Source organism: Eleutherodactylus coqui, chromosome 4, assembly GCF_035609145.1.
Source record: "Eleutherodactylus coqui strain aEleCoq1 chromosome 4, aEleCoq1.hap1, whole genome shotgun sequence".
NCBI lineage: Eukaryota > Metazoa > Chordata > Amphibia > Anura > Eleutherodactylidae > Eleutherodactylus > Eleutherodactylus coqui.
Window position 1 is genome coordinate 191,013,166 of NC_089840.1, and position 18,983 is coordinate 191,032,148.

The following is an 18,983-nucleotide window of genomic DNA, read 5'->3' on the forward strand; positions in this document are numbered from 1 at the left end:
GCGTGAAAAAACGCTTTCCCGCCCACCGCCGCGCGTCATCTGACGCCAAATGACGCGGCCGGCCGCGTCACGTGACACGCTCGGTGACGCGGCGGTGGTGGGCGGTGACGGGCGGTGACGCGGCGGTGGTGGGCGGGGAAGCGATTTCACGCTATCTCCCGCAGGTAAGTATAGGGGCTCTGGGGGGCGCCGTGACGGGCTTCACTGCGTAATATTACGCGGCGGACCCCGTCACGCTCGTGGGAAGGAGGCCTAAGTCTGATTATTCCGAGCTGAGAGACCTGTAAGACCAAGAGAACAATTGTTTCTTTAAAGAAAAACAAGGAATTACTACTATATTTCCACCCTCTCCAAGAAAAGCAAGTGTACTGTACTTACTGCAGAGTTTGATAGCAGCACCGATGGCCTACAGGAAAGGCATAGATAATTAGTACTATCTCCATTTATTGGCATAGTGGAGTATGCCAATAATCGCATGCAAGGCAGATCGCAAAGTTGGACCATCTACTTGCCTTGCTGTCCCTTCAGCGGACATGTTACTCACTCGTTCAAATGAGAATCTGATTGTCTACAAGGACCCTACGTTTTTCAAGAATTTTGAAGAATGGGTTAGATCCATACTGAAATGCATATCTTTTATATTCGGAAATGATCAATGAACGGTACTGCTACTATTCTAATACGTTTTGCAGTTTCAACGCTGGCCGAAAATCGCGACTGTCTGATGTATTGAATTTTAATGCATATGTTCAGATGGGCGATTTTTGGGGGGCGTGCAAATGAAGTGTCATTTTGCGCTCAGGCACACACTGACTCACAGGAAAGGTATGAAATCGGGCGTAAAATCAGACAACCAGAAAAGATAGGTCCAGACCACTGTTTGGCCAGAGTATGTCGATTGGTCCCATAGACTTATATGGGTGCTGCCAGAAAAAGGAGGAGGAAGGGAGTTTAGCAGCGGCTCTGCTGAACTCCCTCCCCCTCTCCACCCCTTGCTGGCTGCCAGCAAAAGGGAGTGGGTAGGACGGAGCGGGAGATTAGCACATTAACTCCTGCACCCTCCCCCTGTTGCAGCCAGCAATGGGCGGCGGGGGTGAGGGGCAGGAATTTAACATACTAGTTCCTGTCCCTGCCTTTGCCAGCAGCTGGCAAGGGGCGGAGGGGGGAGGGAGTTTAGCAGAGCTGTGGCTCTGGCGATCAGTGAAATCTCCTGCAGCCTCCCTGCTGAGAGCTAACGCAGCTTACCCGCAGCTGATTTCATACTATGCAGCGCTTCCCCTCAGCTCCTCTGAAGGCTCCCCTCCGTCAGCACTCCCTGGTTTCTGGTTCTCAGCTGCCTGTAGTTGCCTCACCAGACCAGCAGCGCTGCACCTGACTAGGCTGCTGGGAAGCAGAATCCGGGGCCACTGGAAGCAGGAAGCCTTCAGAGCAGGTGAGCGTCACATAGTATGTAATCAGCTACAGCTCTGTGGTTGATTTCCAGTCAAAATTTGCACCAATGGTACGGATTTTGACTGTTTTTTTGGCTGCGGAAATGCTGCAGAATTTGCCACAGAAATTTCTGCTGCGGGCATTCAACAGCATTTCTGCAACGTATAAACATACCCTAAGTCAGCTTGAGGTATGCTGCCACGTGTAGAGTAGCCCAAATAGTAATGTTAACCCACAGTAGCCCCAGTATTAATATTTAACCCCACAGTAGCCCCAGTAGTATGGTTTTCTGTACTCTGGTACTCCTCAGACATTGGACCTGTCCTCATGGCAGTACTGGAGTCGTCACTTTTGGGACAGTGCTCCGCTGCGAGGTGGGTTCTGTCAGAGGGGTTCAGAGTGCCCTGCACTTATCACTACCTCTTGTGTCTGTCTACTCCTGCATCTAGCCACTTGTATAGCAAGTAGACACAAGTCCTGACTGCTCCAGTACCAAGTCATCAGAGTTTATTATCTGTCCAGGACGAACGTAACGGCAGCTGTCAAGCACATTCATTTGGGCTTATTTTCTTAGTCCTTATTTGAGAAAGTGTCCAACATTAGATTCCATTCACCTAAAAATGAAGCATCAGAGGGAAAAGCAGACTTAAAACATATTTTCAGGCATCTAGGGGCCATCTTGTTGTCCTTTATAGATCATTAAAAACAACCAGTTAATTGTATGCCACCATAGCATTTCAGCACACTCCTTCAAGGCATGTTTAGTCTAGTCTATGAAGGTGTTCTAGAGTCAGTGCTTCCAATAAGTTTCTCAGGCCCCAACAAGTCCTCAAAGGTCAAAAGCAAGTTCACCTTTAAATCCAAATTTGTCTCCCTAAGGCTGGGCTCACATATATGGATTTGAAATGTAGATTCCGCGATTACCATCTGCACGGAAGATCGTAGATGCTGTGCACAGCCAGTTTTTTATACCACGCTCTCTTGTTTTCCGCATGGCATTGTATGGCCCGAGTACATCATCAAACAGGTCAATCCCTCCCATGAACCTGTTGTAGCCAATTATGCAGTTTGGCTTGGGGTCTCTGTGCTGGTACCTCATACTGGGAAGAGGGTATTGCTATGGCCAAGTATTGTGCTGAATATAAGGCCATTCCTCTCCTTGTACTTGACACACAATACTTTGTCGCTGTATAGTGCCCGGCTGTCATTCCTTCTGATTAGTTGCCCATGCAGTGTTACAGTTGTTATATATGTTAATTGAAGATGCGGTGGAGGAGCGACCGGGACAATTTTTTTTGCAGAGAATATCTGGATAAAATCAAAAGTGGAACTGGCGCAAAAAACCCCCCAAAAAACATAGCTTATGTATATCAGGCTGAGCATGAAATTGCGACAAAACTGTGACACGCTGCTACCCAGCACTGAGGCTGTGGCTGAAGAGGTCGAGGAGGAAGCCCAGATGCTCAGCGTGCCTGTAGAGTCGCAGCCTGCAGAAGTTGTGGAAGAGATGTCGGCGACCACTTCAATTACAAGTGTCTCTGCAACTGTTAGCCCACAAATACAACCACCTCGGCAGACTCAGAAAAGGAAAGCTACCTCTGCACCTGAAAAATATGTGGGACTAGGGGATAGAAGATGTTTGTGGGCACATTAAAACTGGATGTTGGGGATTAACCTGTCTGGGTTAGTAAATTACAGAGAACTGGAATTGATAGGGCAAAGTCTTGAAGAGGGGAATGTGAGTTTCAGATTATAGCAGATAGACTGGGATGATGGAGTGATATAGAAAGTGATGAGTTTATATTGTATTCTATAGTGGATGGGCCACCAGTGTAGTGACTAGCACAGGCTGGAGGCATCGCGGGGTAGTGACGGGCACAGGCTGGAGGCATCGGGGGGTAGTGACGGGCTCAGGCTGGAGGCATCGGGGGGTAGTGATGGGCACAGGCTGCAGGCATCGGGGGGGTAGTGATGGGCACAGGCTGCAGGCATCGGGGGGTAGTGACGGGCACAGGCTGCAGGCATCGGGGGGTAGTGACGGGCACAGGCTGCAGGCATCGGGGGGTAGTGACGGGCACAGGCTGGAGGCATTGGGGGGTAGTGTCGGGCACAGGCTGGAGGCACCAATGTAGTGTCGGGCACAGGCTGGAGGCACCAGTGTAGTGTCGGGCACAGGCTGGAGGCACCAGTGTAGTGTCGGGCACAGGCTGGAGGCACCAGTGTAGTGTCGGGCACAGGCTGGAGGCACCAGTGTAGTGTCGGGCACAGGCTGGAGGCACCAGTGTAGTGTCGGGAACAGGCTGGAGCCATCGGGCTGTAGTGTCGGGCGCAGACTGGAGGCATCGAGGTGTAGCGTCGGGCGCAGACTGGAGGCATCGAGGTGTAGCATCGGGGTGTAGTGTTGGGCACAGGCTGGAGGCATCAGGGTGTCTCGTTGGGCACTGTGGGGGCATCATCAGGCACTGTGTGGGGGCATCGGGGTGCAGCGTCGGGCACTGTGTGGGGGCATCGGGGTGCAGCGTTCGGCACAGGCTGGAGGCATGGGTGCAGCGGTTAGACAAAAAGATAAGGCTGATTCATTCACGGTGAATTGGAGAGGGGAGAGTTTAGTAAAGAGAAGACTGATTGGTAAGTAGTTGCAGTAATTAAGCCAAGGATGTGTCAGGGTAGGGCTGAGCGATTAATCAATTTCTATTAATTTGCACCTTTAATGCCACATAATTCATATTAGCGGGATTGATATTTGGCCGGGGGGCGTAGGTTGTGCATCCTGCGGCAGGGGCAGCATCTAGAATGGAGTGGCCCCTGGTAGGTGCTCCCTTTAGCAACTCTACTCTCAACACTTCGCCATTGAGCTGACTAGTATAGAGTTGCTAGTGTTAAGTTTTTGGAAGACTTTAATTTTAGGCCAAATCACCCAGCCCTAGATCAGGGCAACAATAAGAGTTTTACTTGTTCCTACTATAACGGTTACTGTTTTCTGCCCCCTCAAGCTCTATATAAAGAGTGTGCAATGTGCAGAGTTTATACAATAGAAGCAGTGGCATCTCCGCTGTCTGACGGTCCCGGTGAGTAAGTGATCATGGGGACAACTGTCAAGTGACGGTGCTGCTGGCTCTAACTAGACACAGCACTGATTGTGACAACTGTCGTCAGGGCTGTTTTCCCCTGTAGCGGGGCTGCTGTGGGAGCAGAAAATAGCTAAAAATGGCCTGGTCATTAACGACCAAAACATGTGCGGCATTAAGCGGTTAATAGAATATTCCCAAGGCAAAAAGTGACATTTCTAGTAACCATTATTAGAAAACTGATATTTCAGCAGTTTCCCAACACATCTTGCAGCAACACCAAAAGTGGCTTACATATGGTCACTAGACCGCATTTCATGTAACTGTATTGGACAGTGCAATTATCATAGTTGCCCTACGATACATGGGGATCCCACTGGAACATAAAAACATATACAGGGTTAAATTATAGAATTTTTATTTTGTCGCAGTTGGGTAAAATGGTAGCAGTATGTAACTGCATAGACTTACTAGGGGTGTTACGATTATTGCTCAGCTTTCTCTTTCTTCAGTTCACGCTTGTGTTTGAGGGTTTTCACCAATGTTTTTAGTATTTTTAACTGGAAGAAGAGTGAACTGCAGTGATTTTCTATTTTTTATAAAAATGTTTCCTCCATAAACAGTACAGCATTGTAAAATACAGAGATACTTTTTTTTGAAAGGGAAGCTACACCATGAGATATAAGAATACTTATATATACAGTTGAAATCTAATACAGCAAATGAAATGATGTAAATAGACTCCCCCACAGGGGTCCAGTCTAATCCCTCTACCCCGAAAAGCCAAGTGGATTTGTAATTTGGAAATAAGCAGTCCTGTAGTCCCACTACAGCGCAGACCTTACAACTACCAATGTGCAGAACTCAAAATGGCATGTTAGACACTAGAGAGTATTTACCCACTCCAAGCCGCATGCAAGCTTTGGGGCAATATAGTTCCCACACGTTTCCATAAATTCAAGAGAAGACACGCCATGCTTGACCACGTGTGATTGACACGACTGTTTTATAGTTTGGGTTCTTGCGGACACGGCAGTATCAATTATATGGCCTTAATTTATTTTTTTACATTTTTTGACATAAAGCATGCTAAAAAGTTACAATCGCAGCCGAAGGGGCACAGCACATGGCTGCCGTTTCGTTTTAGTCATCTTGGGGAATTTTGGCCCCCTGGCCCCTACCAAACAAAGCTTCTGACATGTCAAATGTGTATTTACTCTCTAAACATTTAATTTATTAAAGTTTTTATTTACTTCTGAGCTTCTGTGAGCTTGATCACTCCCATAATACACTGCAGTACCTTGTTATGGCAGTTTATTATGCCTTGCAGTATAATACTGGTAGGCATACTATTAGGCTCTGCCTCTAGCAGGACCTAATAGGTGTAGTAAGATGGCAGATGGGGAGCCATTTATTAGACCCCCAGTTGCCATAGGGGTCTGTTTGCACCCCATGTTCTCATTAAGGGGGAAGAATTAGAAGTCCCCTTCCTCTGTCTAATTGCTTGGATGCCATGGCGAACAGGATCAGCGTTCTCTTTGCTCTTAGCCATTAGAATGGGGTGTCGGCTGTATAATACTATTACATAAATTCTTGGAAACTACATATATCATGGGGCGTTACTTAAACAGCGCCTCATATGAGGAGTTGAATCACTATAGAAACGGCATACAAAATCAATGTGATGTGTGTGTATAACACACCTTCACGATGAAAGTATGCCGAGAATGCAATGTATGCTTGGGGTGCAGGAAGTGACACACTGCTGAATGACACATCCACATATAAATGACCTAGCTTGGTAGACTGTCTTACCCAATCTCCTTTTCCCTATTTCTCTTTTTCTCTTTCACTTCCCCCAAAAAAGTGATTTCTAGGAAGAATACAATATTCTTGCAGTCAAAAACTCCAATGGTAACGGCCTGATCATGTGAGTTAAAATCTGACAGATCCATGTTGGTATTTTTTTTCCTATGTGGATTTGACACTTGGGACTCTGAGCCCTTTATCTCTGCCACGGATTGCAGATCTGCACACAGATTTAGCCCCAGTCAATGGGACAAATCCACTTCCAGTCATCCAAACAGAAGACGCGCCAAGAATTGTCAGTTCTCTTTTTTTTCTTTTTTTTCCACAATGCGGATTTCAATATCAGAATTCCCTAGCCTTCAAGTCAATGCTGAAAGAGTGCAGATTCCATGTCCGCTTACTCATTAGAAAGAGTCGTGTGAATGGGACTTAAAGGGGTTGCCTCACGAAAGCAAGTGGGGTTATACACTTCTGTATGGCCATATTAATGCACTTTGTAATATACATCGTGCATTAAATATGAGCCATACAGAAGTTATTCACTTACCTGCTCCGTTGCTGGCGTCCCCGTCTCCATGGCTCCATCTAATTTCGGGGTCGTCTTGCTTTTTTAGACGCGCTTGCGCAGAAGGGTCTTCTCCTTCTGGTCGGTCCGGGCACGAGCGGCGTTCTGGCTCCGCCCCCTTCCACGCATCATCGCGTAGCTCCGCCCCGTCACGTGTGCCGATTCCAGCCAATCAGGAGGCTGGAATCAGCAATGGAACGCACAGAGCCCATGGTGCACCATGGGAGAAGACCCACGGTGCACCATGGGAGAAAACCGCAGTGCATCCCTGGGAAAGGACCGGCGGCCATCTTGGGAGAAGAATTTTATAAGTTCATCTTTCATCACATCGGTGAGTAGCAAGCGGTTTAAAAACTGCTTTAAAATGCTATTTTATGCCAGGGGGGTGACAGGGGGAATGGGCTAATGTAAAATTTTGATGTTTGCCGCGAGACAACCCCTTTAATGGTACATATATGCTGTGTGGTATATTGTGACTATATTTACTCAGTATTTTTATATTTTTGCAGAATTTTTTTTTTGATTTTTCTGTTTTGTAGAAAAAATCTCTCTGGAATCTTAAGCTGGTTGTTCTTTTACTTTAGTGACCACACCATATACTTTTAAAGTCCTACTTTAGTGGGCTTTATTCGCCAGGGTCGTAAAAACATGCTCGCTTTGGGGATTAAAGCCACACGGGCTGAGGATGTGACAGCTCCAAGTTGTCGGCAACCTGGAGCTGTCATGGGGGGGGGGGGGGGGGTGCAGAAAGCCCCTCCCCCGGTCATGGGATCAGTGCGGCAAGCTGCTTTAGAATTTTTCTCGTGGTCATCTTCCTGCTCTGCTTTAAAATCCCTGCCGTCAGCACTGTGTAAGTAAGTGCTGTGATTGGATCGAGCACCGGCCAATCACAGCCGGTGCTCGATCCAATCACAGTGCTTACGGCGGGGGGTGACAGAGCCGAGCAGAGAGGACGGCAGGGGATGACTGCAGGGAGGATTCAAGCAGCTTTCCACACCACCGCCGGGGATGCAGACGCTGCCTGGGAGGTGAGTATGGAGGATTTTTTTTTTTAACCCAGTATATACTCAAGTATAGCTCGGCTTATACTCGAGTCAATAAGTTTTCCCAGTTTTTTATGGTAAAACTTATTGACTCGGCTTATACTCGAGTCGGCTAATACCCCACTATATACAGTAGATTTGGGCTACAATGGGTATGTTTCTGGGACAAACTAGTATCTATTTTGGGGTGCAAGTCTTCATTTATATGTGTGCCATACAAAAAAAATCATTTATTCAAAAATTATGGGGCTAAAATACGCAGTACACCCCTAGATGAATTCGTTAAGCGGTCTAGTTTTCAAAATTGGGTCATTTGTGGGTGTTCTCTATCGTTTTGGCTACTCAAGGGCTCTACAAGTGGGCAATGGGGCCTAAATCACCTACAAGCAAAATTTCTGTTCTGAAAGGCACCAGCTGCTCTTTTAATTTTGGGCCCGTTGTGCATACAGACATAATATTAGGGCCACAATGGGTATTTTTCTGAACACACAATTTTCATGTGCACTATAGAAAAAAAAACACCTGCCTTCAAAATGACATACCGTATATACCGGCGTATAAGGCGACGGGGCGTATAAGACGACCCCCCAACTGTCACCTTATACGCCGGTATACAGTGGAGAAAAAAAAAAAATTCATTACTCACCTCCCACGGCGTTCTGTCGCGCTCCGGCAGGATGTCGCTCGCTCCTCGTCCCCGGCGCAGCATAGCTTTCTGAATGCGGGGCTTGAAATCCCCGCTTCCAGAAAGCTAATACACACGCCGGCAGCCATGACATCATTGAATGGCTGTGATTGGCTAAAGCACACGTGGCTTCAGCCAATCACACTATTCAATGACATCATTGAATGGGTGTGATTGCTAACACGTGCGCCTTCAGCCAATCACAGCCATTCAATGATGTCATTGAATAGTGTGATTGGCTGAAGCCACGTGTGCTTTAGCCAATCACAGCCATTCAATGCTGTCATGGCTGCCGGCGTGTGTATTAGCTTTCTGGAAGCGGGGATTTCAAGCCCGCATTCAGAAAGCTATGCTGCGCCGGGGACGAGGAGCGAGCGACAGCCTGCCGGGGCGAGCGACATCCTGCCGGAGCGCGACAGAACGCCGTGGGAGGTGAGTAATAAATTTTTTTTTTTTACACTTTTTTTTTTTTGTATTACCGGCGCATAAGACGACCCCCGACTGCAGAGCAGATTTTTCGGGGTTCAAAAGTCGTCTTATACGCCGGTATATACGGTATTTGCAGAAATATGAAACTTTATTTTTTCTCCTCTTAATTGCATTAACTTCTGAAAAACAACCTGTGGGGTCAAAATACTCCTGACACTCCTCAGTGAATACATTAAGGGGCGTAGTTTTTAAAATGGGGTCATTTGTGGGGGTATCTATCATTCTGACTCCTATGAGCCTTTGCAAACCTGGCTTGGTGTAGGAAAGAAAAGTGTTTCTCAAAATGTTAATAATTAGAGATGAGCAAGCACGGTTGGATAAAGCAGTTACTCCAGTGAGCATCGCTCTTCTCGAGTAACTGCTTACTGGTCCGAGCAGGCTCGGGTGGTAGCGGGGGGGGAATAAACAGATCTCTCACTCCGCCCACCCCTCGGACCAGTAAACAGTTACTCGAGAAGAACGATGATGCTCGCTCATCTCTATTAATAATTAATGTTACATTTTTTAAGTCTCCTAAATAGTTAAATTAAAAAAAAGAAAGTTTTCAAATGTGCATCCAGAATAAAGTAAACAGATGGAAATATATATCTTATCGAAAATTTGTCCAGTATGTTTGCACATATTTGAGATATTGCAATTGAAAATGTGAAAAAATGACAATTTTCTTCAGCATTTTCCTAATTTTGGCGCTTTTAATAAATATACATAAATTCTATCAGTCTATTTTTACTGCCTAAATGAAGTACAATACGTGGCGAAAAAAACAATGTCAGAATCACTGGGATATGCAAAATCTTAACTGAGTTATTCTATGTTAAAGTGACACGTCAGATTACCCAAATTTGGCTTGGACATTAAGGCACAAACAGACTTGGTCACTAAGGGGTTAAATACTTTTAAGTGTAGAAGCCGGTCATGCTACTCATATGGGCACAAAAAGTCCAGGTAGTCAATAATTGCCCTGTATGGAAAGGAAAAGACTTTTATGTTTTGGACTTTGATTAGAACAGAATTTCGTGAAATTTTACAGTTGAGATTTGAAGTTGTGATGATTTGATTGTCAGTATACTATGCGGGAATACTTTATTATGTATGTACGTAGTGCAGTGTGTAGTACTTTTACCGGCAGCCTTTTAAGCCCTGCCACAGGTAGGAGTTAATATGGTGACATCCATGGCAAGTTTGGCAGCCTTCACAAGGCCCCAATCTTACATAAGAACACATTAGCACCCTGCAGTAGCATCTCAGGGGGCCAAATTCGGCTTCAGAGGAGGAGTCCCTCCCCCGCCCCCTCACGCTACCGTAGTTGCTTAGTCAGCATTGACTGTGACATTTAAAGGGGTTGTCTCGCGGCAAGCATCAAAATTTAATATTACCCCTGTCACCCCCCTGGCATAAAATAGCAAATTAAAGCGGATTTTAAACCGCTTGCTACTCACCGATCTGACGAAATAAGGAGTTTAAAAAATCTTCTCCCTAAGATGGCCGCCGGTCCTTTCCCAGGGATGCACTGCGGTTTTCTCCCATGGTGCACCGCGGGTCTTCTCCCATGGTGCACCATGGGCTCTGTGCGTTCCATTGCCGATTCCAGCCTCCTGATTGGCTGGAATCGGCACACGTGACGGGGCGGAGCTACGATGACGACGCGGTGACCAGCTCTCCGGCACGAGCGGTCCCATTCACCAGGCAGAAGACCGCACAGCGCAAGCACGTCTAAAAAAAGCAAGAAGCCAGCGAAATTAGTCGGAGCCATGGAGACGTGGACGCCAGCAACGGAGCAGGTAAGTGAATAACTTCTGTATGGCTCATATTTAATGCACGATGTATATTACAAAGTGCATTAATATGGCCATACAGAAGTGCTTAACCCCACTTGCTGCCGCGAGACAACCCCTTTAAGCCATATGGCTGCGATAAGTGTTAGCTCTGATCGCAGTCGTTGCTAGCGGCTGTCAGCTGCCAACAGATGGCTGAGGTCGCTCCATTCCTGTGGCTCTCTCGCCCACTGCATACCCACCTTAGAACCAATGACTGATATATGTGTATATATAAAGGTTGGTGAGGGGCTAATAGGAATGCAAGTATTGACTAACAAAAGATACGTTGGGAGATGCAAGAGATTCTCTTTAAGGTGGGACCCTTTAAACACATGGTAGTATCTTTATTAAATCCTACTGACCCCGTGTTATCATGAGCAAGTTTGGCTTCTTCTGTAATCTTATTTCTTCACAAAACAATTATCACATTTGCAAATAAGTAAAATGCTGTGTTAACATTCCATATTTTACCAGAGTTTCCATATCAGATTTTTTTTTTTAATTGTCAATTTTCTACAAAAGCGTTACAAAAATCCCTAAACATTTGCATATTGTTTCCTTTAAAGCAATCATCCGGGCCTGGTGAAACAAAGATGGCCATACAGCTTCTTGGACTACCTGATGCATCCTGTGCCTTAGTATGTATCATTAGTCTACGACACTACATCTGCCTTGATTAACCAATGCCGTCCACATGAGCAGCGCCGGCCAATCAGAGCAGCAGGTAATGTCTTGACTACCAATGCCTGCTATGCAGTGTAGTCAGAGAAGCAGTGCGGCCACCTTAGTTTCATCAGACTCGGAGAGTCGCGTTAATTTCTGTATAATGTGTTTTATCATCTGAATGTTCATCTATGTCATGCTCATGTTACTCAGAGCTTTGGCACGATGTTGTTAGTCACTCTTAGTTTTGGCCTTTGTGCATTTTTTTTAGTTATTCAGCAAATAATTGTAGTGGTGAAGCAAAACTTGTAAATAAAACACATTTTAATGTGTTACGTAACACAGCGGCACCGACCTCTCATCCTGGTCATAGCCTCGTATTAACCCTACGAGTCAACGGAGTACTACTAGGGCATGAGACATTGGTATGACTTCTCCTTCGGAGCACAGACCAGCTGGAATGGCTATAATATTATTAAAACAATAAGTTCGGCATGACTTTTGTTACCGCTGTATTACGTTGTTTGGAGCGGCCGTGGCGGAGTTTATCGTGACCTTTTGTTGCCTGCGTAGTTTAATTGTAACAATCAACCTACCATAAAGAACAAAGTAATGTGGAACATGATGTGTTTTGTATAAAACGTTTACTGGTGTATTGTGGTGTGTAGATGAAATGTCACTTCATACAGTTTTGTGCAATGATTGAAGGCTAAACACTCAAATCGGCCCTAGCTATAGTCTCGTGTAACCATTTCCAATCCAGCGTTGGCCCTCGCCCGACATTAAAATTTCCTGATGTCTGATGAGGACCGACACAAGTTTCTAACAGTATGCAGGACAGCACTCCGATGTTGGAGGCTATTCTGCCTACGTATGCTACAGGGGTATTATTGTATCTTGACGCCACAAGGAAATACTGGTGAAGTCGAGACTGACGGGGTGACGCCCCCTGTACGTGATTGGCTGCAGAGATGCCTCACCTGCTGGTTCTGCCAGCTCAGAATGCTGTCGTCCCTGATGTAAGGTCCCCGCTGCTGGTGGTAGGAGTGGATAGTGTAGCTGCGTTCCTCCGCTCCCAGCAGCATGCTGCAGTTCAGGGCACTGCAGACATTCAACCACCCAGCAACTGGCCATCTCTTGCAGCGCTCTTTCCCTCTGTGTGCAGAGCATGCTGATGTTCCAGACGCTGACCTCCGCTGCTCAGAGTAAGTGTCCCCAACCCCCTCTGGTCTCAGCAGCCTGCTGCACTTCACGCCACTGATCAAACTCACCCACCCAGCAATCGGCTACCTGTTGCAGCAGTCCTCTGGTCCTAGGAGCATGCTGATGTTCCACACGCTGACCTCCACTGCTCACAGTAAGCGCCGCCGCTACTGCACTTCACCCCGCTGCTGACAGTCACCCACTCTGCAATAGGCAATGTCTTGCAGCGCTTCTTTGGTCCTAGGTTCCGAGCAGCGTGCTCCTCTTCATCCCGCTGAAGTGCTCAGCTCCTCCGCTTCTCCCAATCAGCGGTACACAATGCGGGAGGACACGGTTGGTAGTAATTTTAGGCTGGCCAGGTGGGGTATACAATTTTTTCTGTGGCGCTTTTATAAGTTACATCACTAACGACACTACTAGCACCTTCAAGGACCTTTAATAATTCTGCCAATCGGGAGCTAGGGGTGTGACACGGACGTTTCTCCTGTCAAACCCCTAGCTTCCGGTGGCGTCAAAATACAATAATACTTGCTACAGGATAGAGCTTTGTCTGTCATAGTGTAACATACATAGGCACAACAGCCTCCGACATCGGAGCGCTGTCCTGCATACTGTTAGAAACTTGTGTCGGCCGTCGGATATATGCAGAGATATGTAGATGTTGGTAGAGGGTCGACACTGGATTGGAAAGTGTTAATTTAAAGAGAAATATATATGCTAATAAAATCATCCTGACTTTTTTTTTTGTGTGTGTGTGTGTTTCTGTTGAGTAATTCCAAGGAATTTCCACCCAAAATAAATAAGAGCCGTGGAGTGTGCAGGGAAATTGGACTGGAAATTCAGTAAACGTTACTCTGATTTGTTGACATTATGATTTTTGTGTTATCCTTTAGGGGACTAATCGGACATGACATCGGGTGGACAGTATGTCTGCACAACCTTTTAAAAAGTTACTTAAATTTTTATTTTAGATGCATTGTAAATTTTTTTAAATTAGATGCAAGGGTGGGCCTTCCCTATAAAGGGGTATGATGGGACTTTTACTATTAATGACCGACAGGGACCTGTCCTCAGGTCCCTGACGATCAGCTGATTCCAAGTGTCGCTGTCACTATGGTCAGCTCAGGAAGCGGAAAGTGCTGACCATAGTGCAGCGGCCCCGCTTGCTGTTGCAGCCCTGTTCCCACTGAATTCAATGAGAGCTGTGCCTGCAATACCAACTCAGGCTGCTGCACTATGGTCAGCACTTCCGACTTCCTCCACTGACCATGGTGCAACACCGGTCCCTGCTGGTCATCAATAGAAAAAGTTAACAAAGCTGCAGAATACTCCTTTAAGGAATTCCCTTAAACCTCTTTTCTTTTTAGGACGATTACCCAAAATTGCATTAAAAATGATCTTCTAGACGGACAAGTGTGCAAAATAAATGATGGAACTAAAAACCTGTCACAGGAAACCTAATCCAGATGACGGTAATGGCTTTTTGGAGAGGTTTCACTGAATGTTCACGTAGGTACAGCAGTGATAAACCTGCACTAAGCCAGTAGTTAATAGCTGTGGGATGTACGTTCTGTCTGGGGATGGCGCCGAGCAGCCGGCGGCACGTGTGTCCTCGCAGTCATCTGTGTGCTTTTGTAACGACATAGACTTCTCTGGGATCGGCCTAATTTGCATGTTTGATAAGTTGCTAATACATTTCTATGAATGATGAGTCCCCTGCAGGATTTTATATGGTGGTGTTTTGTTCCGTGCTTCCGTTTTCGCTCTACATTTATCAAGTTAACAGACACTTACGTTATTTATTATTTGTAAACGTCTCCCGCAGGAAAGAAATGAGACGTTTTTAATGCATTTGCTTTCAATTTTTTTTTTTTTTTTTTGAACGCTTCACGTTTGCCCCATATCATGAATATTTATATATTTTTTAATGACTACAAAAAAAAAATCCCTGGAAAACAGAATCATTTCTATGTTGACAGTCATATGAATATCTATGTGCATCTAATGGTAGACCTGCTTCTGCGTGTAATAAGATGCGCTTCAAACCTTAGAAACAGCCATTACTCAAGGTATAAAGGCATTTCATGGGTTAAAAAGCCCGGGCTTATTAAGAATCTCTGTGTTGTAGGAATGCTGTGCGGGCTCCGAACACTTCCAATAACTGAAGTGCAGGTCACATCCCTAGTAATGATGTCCTGAAGGGCGGAGAGCTGTCATGACTGCTCTTCAGGCCTCCGCGTCACGGAGATGGCTTAATAAATCTAACTACAGAATGACTTTGTATCCTCAGCCATTCATTCGGTCGCGGCTCTGGTCACAAGACGTGAACGGGTTTTTTCCAGCTTCATGTAAATAAAGAATATTCATTGTAGAGTGGAAAGTTGTGCAAGACTTTAATATACTTAGGGCTTTAACTCCAAGCGTTCTGAGCCGGAGAGAGAGATCTGTGCCGCTGATTTAGGCTGGCTTGAAATGCTGCAGATTTGTGGACCCCTACAGTAAGGTTCATGTGGACACACGGGTCGGATAGTAAGCCGTAGATCTTCAGATTCGCAGTATGCCGATTTTTGTTGCAGCCTTTCAATGCAAATTTTACCTTTCCAATTCTCATGGTCAGAACCAATCCCTCCCCTAGAAGTTGTCAGAATGGAATGAAACTTTCTCTGTGTGATTGTAATGTTAATATAAGTAATTACAATATCAGAGCAAAAGGATCATTTATTGTGGAGAACTGACCCCTTGAAGGGAGGCCCCAATAGACTGTTGTACCACCTCTAGCTTATATACAAGATGTGATGCGGGAGGCATGGAGGCTCTAGTATTCTAATGTATCACTTCTAGCTTGGATACATGATGTGATATGGGAGGGCATGGTGGCTTTAGTACCATGTTGTACCGCCTCTAGCTTGGATGTAAGATGTAATACGGGTGGGTATGGAGACATACAGGTTCCGGATGGTATCCTGCCACATATCGCTTCACATTTGCTGTAAAATGAGCCTCTAGATCATGCAAACTCGTAGGCTGTTAAAGTTGGTGTCCCAGATGGTCCCATACATGTTCTATTGGTGATAAATCTGGAAACCGGACAGGCCACTATAGTGTGGCAATGTTGTGGAGACATTCCTGTGAACTCTTTGTGTGTGCGGCCGAGCATTATCCTGCTGCCTCTTGGAAGCCGCCAGGAGAGGGAACATATGTGGCTGCAGGATGTCCTGAACATATTGCTGAGCTGTCATTGATGACCGGCTGTCATATGCGATGGCCGCCAGACCATCACACCAACGGGGGGGGGCAGTGTGCCACTCCACAGTAAAGGCAGGCCTGAGGCGCTCACCCCTGGGTCGCCAAACATGAACACGGCTATCATCAGTGCCCAAACTAAACTTGGAATTGTCTCTGAAGACAACCCGGTTTCACTCCGTAGCAATTCAGTTTCGTCGTTCACAACACTACTGCAAACGGAGGTGACCGTGGGTGGATGTCAAAGGCAGCACGTGTAATGGGCCCCATGAGACCAAATGTCCTTCAGTCAAGCACCTGGAAATGGTTCTGACAGACACAGGGGTATAACAATGGCACCAGTTGTCTCTGGATGATGGACAACGAAACAGTTGGAGCTTCTCCTGCTTGTCAGAAGATCCCTTCTAGTGTTGGTCTGTTGAGGGCATCCTGAGCCCGGTCACCTTTTGCGTGTGTCATCATGCATCCATTAAATCCAATTCCTCTTAACAGTTTGATTAGAACAGGCTAGGTGGCGGACAATTCGGCAATACGACCATCCAACCTCTTGTATTTCAATAATGCCCCCCCCTCTCAAACTCTTGAGAGCCTTTTTATAGGCCATGGGGGGAACCACTATTAGGCCCTGCGGTTACAAGACCGTTCATCTAATCACACCACAACTCTCATCAATTGTATATCTCAGCATTAAGCCTGTACAGATTTCAGCTTCTAAATAACTATGAATGTTCCAGTTTACTGGAAGCAAACCACTCAAAAATTGTGAGGGATTGCAACACAGAAGTATGTTGAAAAGTTGCACAATTTTTTTTATTATGAAAGGATTACAGGGGTTTTCCATGGAAATGCTATTGATGACCTAGGTCGCTTGGGACCCAGACCAATCAGCTGAGAGGGTGCATGCGGTCAGCGCTGCAATAACAGAGGTCCGAGCAGAAGCCTCTGGGCCGACCTCCCATGTAGTGGCCAGCGCTTGTAACTGCAGGCACGGCTCCTATTGATTTTGCACAGTTGATCGGTCGGGGTCCCGAGTGACGGACCCCAGCTGATCAACTGTTGATGACCTAGCCTGAGGATAGGTCATCAACAGTATTTCCACGGAAAACCCCTTTAATTTATAATAACATGCCTTGAATGCCAGAATGTAAAGCTATCCCCTGTCCAGAAATGGCTAATAACATTATAATCGGTGGGGGTCTCACTGCTGAGCCCCCGACATTGACCCTTAGAAAGGTGCTTCTCCCACCGGGCATGCACGGACGCCGCTCCATTCATTTTAATAGGATTGATGGAAATTGCCAAGTGCTTGTACTCTGCTACCTCTGGCAGTCCCAATGAAAGTGATTTGTAGCGGCACCGCACATGCATGACTGCCACTCCATTCAATATCCCCCTTATTGCAGGGAGTATAGTAAACCTGCAGTGGGGAGGTGAGGAAACATGGGACCCCCAAAGTCATACTTGATGGGGGTCTTAGCAATAAGACTCCCGCAAATCATAAAATTATCCCCTAGCTTTAGACTTTGGGATCACCACTTAACATCTCCGGTACAGTAAACAAAAAGACTTGTATTTTAAAAATGCCTAATTTCACGCTTTACACTCCTCATAATGGGCCAGAAATTGTGGTTGCCATTTTCACAGTTTATGACCTGTCATGATGCGGAGAGCGCAGAAGAATTTTAATAGCTAATTGGATTTATACTTCGAATTAAAAAAGGACTAAAAACTAAGCACAAAATGCAGCATTTAAAATCTGTGTCCTCGGCCCGTGGTACTGCCTGTCCTCCTAAGCTCAGTGTAAAGAGGACCTGTTGTAAGATAAATTGAATGGGTGACGTCGCACTATCAATAAAGTGTAACGTTGCCCACAGATGGTGAGCAGTTGGTACAGCCCACTTGACTCATGGAGTGTGCTGGGAGCTGAACCTAAGAAGAGCCGTTCCGGACAAAGGGAGGTGAATTTGGGGGAAAAAGAAGGGAATGGATTCAACGGGGATGTGGATGTAGAGTAATGCCGCCAACCCTACTGACTTTATCCCTTGACAGGTTGTTTTTAAGACAACCACAATGTGCCTATGTTTCAGTGCTAATTATAGGCTGTGTTCAAACATTGGGTTTAGGCGTGGGTTATTGTTCAGTTTCTTTATGCAGAAACCTGAGAATCATGCTGTTCAGTGTAAATGGCAGTCGTTCACTTTTGAACGACTGTCTGCTTACATTGAATGAAGGCGGGTGGGGAAGAGCGCTTCCCGGCTGCTCCACCTCCATGCCGACAGCGCTGTGAGAAATGCTGACGATACTCACTCCTGTGTAACATCATAGAAGTGAGTATCACTGGGACTAGTGTTTGGCCTCGTTTGCCCTAAAGCTCCTTCTGTATAAAAGGACAATTGCCTGTCCACACCCCTCTACTTGTCTTGGTTCACAATATAGACCATTATTCCAAAAGCAAAACGCTAACGTAAAAACAAATTGGGCCTGACTCGCAGAAATGTTATAGAGCTAGATGAATTATTAAATATTCCTAATACCTCCTTGCCTGTTAGGGTTAAGGAGAGATATATGGGGGTTGTAGGACAGTATAAGAGATCGGGGTGTGATACTTATTAGCCTGTTCCGTGGTGCGGTAGCTTCTCCTTCGTCCCACTGTTCTTTTGTATTCCATCTCCTCTCTAGGCCTTCTATTTATTTACATTTAGCCATTGATTATAGTGCGGCCTGTCCTGATCCGCCACATTTATAGGAGAACAGAGCAGTTTTTGTACACTTCCCTTTTAGGCTGCTTTAACACTGCCGAGAAAATGACGCGAGATTTGTGCATTGCGAGACGCACGAATATCAACCACATTCTTTTGAACAATTTATTTTTTCCTGCATATTTTCTGGCATGTCCTATTTTTGGATGTTCCTTTGGAAGGCCTTGGCCATTGTTTTCAATGGGGTCGGCAAAAACATTGCACAATG

General features: G+C 46.0%; 1 protein-coding gene across 2 annotated transcripts in view; it reads left to right on the forward strand.

The window, feature by feature from the left end:
- The window catches only part of SLC29A3 (solute carrier family 29 member 3), a 46,642-nt gene that overhangs the window by 18,257 nt on the left and 9,402 nt on the right, over positions 1–18,983 (forward strand). The window lies entirely within an intron of this gene.